The sequence below is a fragment of the Varroa destructor genome, unplaced genomic scaffold (assembly GCF_002443255.2).
Source record: "Varroa destructor unplaced genomic scaffold, Vdes_3.0 BEIS01000001.1, whole genome shotgun sequence".
NCBI classification, from domain to species: Eukaryota; Metazoa; Arthropoda; class Arachnida; order Mesostigmata; family Varroidae; genus Varroa; species Varroa destructor.
In genome coordinates, this window is record NW_019211454.1 from 53686145 (window position 1) to 53692144 (window position 6000).

Sequence of the window (6000 nt, forward strand, 5' to 3'; positions counted from 1 at the left end):
TGAGCCAATCGAAAAGATCGACACTCAGTATTATCCGCAAACTAAGCTTGATGAAAACTATCTGTGTTGGAGTTTACTTTTCAAGTGAAATGAAAACCATCACAGGGTTGCCGTTGGTTGCTATTAGAGAAAACCTTTTTTTTTTTTTTTCGTTAGAGAGCACAGTAATTATTCATGAATTCTTGCAATGAACTGCTCATAACGACATCAATTAGCTTCTGCAGATAAAATGCATAACCAAAGCGTCGTATATGGCGCTGTGCAGGTTTCGTCATGGTGCTTTTGGCGATCTTAGCAGCGGAGCGTTACGCTGTCAAGCCGAGTACCCTTGGTTTGAGTCTGGCCACGCTACACCATGGTACATCATGCCTAAACAACGAAAAGAGACATCTTTTGCTTTTGTATAGAATCTGAAGTAAAACTAAAACTATTGACAATACGGTAGAAAGACGTAAAGCATATTATGCGGTCAAGCAATTGTAAACTATGAAGATGTGCTTTTGATTCTATTCTCTCTCTTCGATCACTGAGTGTCTGATCTGTCTTATTGTATTTGTATTATTTGCGAAACAGGATGGTCTTGAAAATGAATGAAATTTCTACGAAAAATTCACTATATTTTACAGTTCTATAACACACAGACAGGAATATAGCCCAGGCCCGTAAACAAAATTGCGCCTTTTAAGGATAAGGTGCTTTGTCAAAAGAAAAGGTCTAAAGGTGGGAATTTCAACGTGAAAGATGCTGCTGACAGTTATCGGCCAGTTACGAAAAGAGCCGATGAAATTATTGCGAAAGTTGAGCAAGACTGATAGTTAAGTGGCTAACTACGATAAACAGAACTTTAGAAATCTAGCTGCAAAATATTGGCGTACCATTTAAATACTCGTTCGTATTTCCATCTGAGAAACTCTATAGAAGAAAAATGATGCCGAGCGTTTTTTAACCTTGAGTAAACGACAATGATGTGCAGAAAAAGAAATAAGCAAAATAGGCCGTACAATTTGTGGCACAACCTAGTCCGACATCAAAGATGGTGTTTGGTGGGATACGAAAGGGATCGTACATTGTGGAACGCTTGATTCGGACTTCTATTGCTGGGAACTGCTAAGACACCAACAAGCCTATTAAAGAATCGACAAGACCTAGTAAACAGGAAAAACGTCATTTTACATCATGACAGTGGCCAGACCACATACATCGCCTAACTATTCGGCAAAAACTAAGAGAAATTAGATGGGGCACTTCAATGCATCTGTCATGAAGCCCGAATCTTGCACCATCAGACTGTGAACTGTTTCGGTCTCTGCAGAGCTCCCTTAATAATGACAGTTCGACTTCAATAGGAATATATTTTATATTTTTTTTAAAAATAAAAAAATATTAGCTTTTCTTTCGGTGTTAGGACGATCAATTTTTTAACAATCCAATGTACTCAAAATGGAGCCATTGGTGGTTTAATAGTCATTGACGCTGAAAAACCCCATCTGGTCCGTAATGATACGCTTTTTGAGCTTCAATTACATTGGTCCGCCGCGTAATCGCGATGCGTCTTTTCGTGTGAGAAATATGAAAATAGTCGTTGACTGGTTAGAGCGCACGTACCTATTTAGATGCAGATTAATTGTGCTGGATACTGCGAACTCAGTTGGTCATCTAGTTAACTCACGGTGAATCACTGTTGACGAACTCGCAGACATACTTGTATCGGAATTAAGTTAAAGGTATCTAAACTTCTCTAAAAATGACAAAGTACGTTTCAAGCGTGTGGACAGGTCGTAACGCCTAAGATAAACTCTATCTAATTCTATCATTAAAGTTTTACTATCTCGTTACAGATGTAGTAGTGTGAATATTTCTACTAAGCTTGTAATGGTGTTCGGGATATCGAAGATAACCTGATATCCCCGAAGAACGTGTGGAATGGCGATACAAACGAAAGTAACAGACGCCGAAAGAATCTGCGTTTGATCGAGACCAGATTCGGGTGCTGTTATTGTTAATATCGGCAACTGATTGCAAATCGGTCAAAAGTTATCGGCATTACGTTACAAGATAAGTGTCACTATAGAAGAAGAAGAAGAAGAAGAAAGTGTAGCTACTGTTTTTCAACATCTTCTTAATTCAACTTAACGTTAAATCCGAAAGTTACAACAAAAAATACGCTAGGTATTGCTACTGTTGTTATCACTGTTTTGTCCATTGCGAGATATAATAGAGTTGTTGATAATTCTGGAAGTAGCTTCTTTGAGATAGTTTCTATTCAGCTAGACGTATATGGTAGATAATCCTTATTAAATGTTTAAAAGTCGATCGGTATATTTAAATAGGTCGAAGAATTATAGTAACATCTGTACCAATCGCCATTTATTGTCTTCTTCGATTGCCGATTTAAGTACGTACAGTTTGGTGAAAAAAAGTAGAATGGTCGTGAATAGAGAAACTGCTATGGTAAATTGTTATTAGAGGATTATATATTAACTTCGAGTAGGCATTTGTTGCCTTACGACGAGAAGTTAGATGAACAGCTTTCATCTATCGGACATTAACAAATCGTCCTAAATCATTTCGCTGAGTCGCAGTGGTAGAAGCAGCAGGCAGTAGGGTTGCCTAAAATGAGCGAAGATAAAAGAAATGCAGCTAATAGAGTGGCAAATAAGGCCGTACGGAAACTGTAGGAACGGAGAGATTGTTCGCGGTCGCCAACGACGCCAATTAAGAAATGGGTCGTTGGTCATAATCTTCGACTGTGTATCGGGTTTGGCTAGACTGCGGCGGCTGCTGAATAGGAATAGGTCTTTGGGTTTAGAGCAAAAGGCGTCGATCCGATGAGTGCCCAGAAAAAGTGCCCCGCCTGTTTTTTCGTACTTTGGAAAAAAGTAGACAAGAACGCAAAGAATGACGACTGGTGGTCTTCCACTCAGAGTGTAGGACCGTACTAGTCTTATTCATCCGTTCTCAGTAGAGAATTCGTGGTGGACAACGGATTATCGTAACGAATACTGCTGTCGATGAGCATAGCACCTACACGGTGCCCCCAGACACGTCCACAGGATGGGGGAGAAGCCACGTTGGATGTACGGAATAGGTCCCATTGCATCGCACGTGCTTGTCCTGTAGAGTATATATATATATATATATATATCATACTTCATACGTACAAATACTTAACCATGTGTGTATGAGTGTCGGGGCTGTGCGGTGGTTGCTGCTTCAGGGTACGAAAGTGCACTAGAAGGCATTGTTTATCTGAAAACATATCCCGAAGATGTTTGTCGTCCCATCTAGTTAGATATGAACTGTTTTAGAAGCTTTAAATGCTACATTTCGTTATTTGGTTTTTCCACGTGTAAAATTTGAGGTTTACGATTGTTTTTTTTTTTCTGGAATCAAATACAACTGATCTAGTCGCACTTTTGTATCGACTGGGCTCGTCCTCACTTACAAAATGCAGCGTAGAATATTATATTGGCTTACTACATTACTATGGGAATTTTAACTCGAGTGATAAAAGCATTATTTCAGGTACACAGAGTAATTAGCCTGACATATCTTTACCCTGCACTCGCAGCTTCATGAGCTATAATTCTATTTAAAGTATTATCAGACTTTTCTAGGTCTGAAGATTCGCTGGCTGGATCGCCATCTGTTTCCGAAGTGTTATAAGAAGGCAACTTTACCAGTAACATGGGTCATACATTCAATAGTTACTTCGCTATTTCCCTCCAATACATTCAGAAACGCTACACGTAATCATAATCAGACGCCAATAATCAACGTTATCGGAGCTTTGATAAGAGACACATTTGCGCACTTTGAACAGAGCTAAGAATAGTCAATTCGGCTGGAGACCAGATGTGGCGCGGTTACTCGGCTGGACCGTTTTTTCTAACCTTAATATTAGAAAATTAATATTTGTTAATAACATCATATATTTCTAGTTAGCAGATTTTAATCTTAAAAGTTTACCCGAAGAGTTGTTTGTTACACAAAGTCGTGATCCGGACCGAGTGTGCTCTCAGATTCTAGCTGCGTCATCAGTCTCGAAGCAAAAAACATAATTCGTGTCTTACTACGTAGAGGTAACGTCTGCGGAATACCGATGTAGATGTGCGTCATATTATCAACGCTATTTTGATCATAACAGAATATCAATACTAAACAAACCGAGTCTTTCTGTAGATAGATTTCTATAATTATCCCAGCTCGAGTAGCCAGATGACAAAATAGAGTTTGTGACCTACGACAAACAGTAGCAAACCAACGCTACGCGAAATTATTAAAAACAAAAAAATATGGTCTGTTTTTGTTGAAAATAATAACAGACCCTGTTGATATAAACAAACATGGACTGTTAGTGTGAATAAACAACTCAATAACGTTATGCTTTTCGCCATCTTGTCATTATGACATTTAATCGAAAAATCTCGGACTAGCTGTAGATGGTTTAAAGATGTTAACGTTTTCTTCTTTTTTATATCAGATATGCGGACGTATATTTCTTTTCGTAGAGGGAGCTTCTCCTCATGGTGATACAAGGTGGAATTACATTAATACTAGCCCGTCAAAATCTCGAAGGCATCATTTTCCAGCACTTTACCAGTTGATGATTACCAGAGATAGTTTTGCATAGATTTCGAATCGTTATCAGTTATCGCCATAAAATATTTTTTAGCTTATTCCTTTTTGCTGAAAAATAATTTCAACATTATTACCCGCCATTCCTATCTGTTGTTAATGAGCTCAAAAAATTCGGAATTCCGATCCCTAAATATATATATATATATATATATATATATATATATATATATATATTTATACTAAGTACCATCAGCCTGGAGCAAGAATGATTTGAAAGGCTATTAAATTTTAGGGCCCCATTTGCGATGACCCTCGGGTAACCAATGTTTGCTAAAATATATGCATCGCTATCAGGGAAAACATTTACATATTCGACAGGAATAAATCACAATAATCGTGCTAGTGATTCACACTTGCAGATTCGCTTCACCCATTTCATTATACAGGCAGGCGTGGACCATTTATGAACAATTTTTTTTTAAATACATCAGGTGATGGCAGCGAGTGTAAGTATATGAATGTCGTTACGAACGATGCTGGCCCTACTCGAAATGAAAGCAGCTCCCGGCATCTTTTTACGGAATATGGGCACTGGGGAACACTCCTTGTCGATAAAATACATCAAAGACTCAAAACGGACCGAATCAAGCCGAAATTGGGTTTCTAAAGTGCGTTATAGGACAGATTCGTTCATCGTTAGATAGATAGGTAACACGCTGATATTTGTAGAGGTTCGAAGGTATATATTCAAGCTTCTTCCTACTTCTTTTTATCTGGAGTTTATCAGTCTATTGAAGAGAAGAGCAGCTGACTTTGATAGCACAAAACAAAGCCGCAGAATGGTGAACAGAACTAAGCGACACATAATTACGCATATTGCAGTACATAAATTTCCTCTTACCCAATGCGATGCATTGGGTTTTCGTTTTACAGGCTCAACGTGCGCCTGAATGTGATAGAATAAGTCTAAGGTAGCATGAGGCGTCACGCATTGCAGTATATTCGCTGAGCAGTAGCTCTAATCGCGTGGATCAGTCTTTAAATGATAATATGCTCATATAATCAAGCTGTATCTTCAAACACATATTCCATTCGATATAATCTGAACGAGACAGAGGCCTATTACGTTTTCTATCTGTCTAGAAAAAGCGACATATTGAAAGCCCACATCAGCGTAAAGACCCTGATCTATTAGATGGCAGAATCTAACTTGATGTCTTCGTAACACTTGACCTACGAAAATAAAAGTGCCAGACAGGACATAGAAGGCCTGTTTGGCACTTTTACTGGAAGCGGCGAAATAGTTCATCACTAAAATACTGCGTGCGGCCAAGAATAAACTAACTCGTTCTATTCGCCTTTAGTGGCGCATGAGTATTCAAAAGTCGATTTTTTCGGACCAGTTAAAGTTGTCGAAAG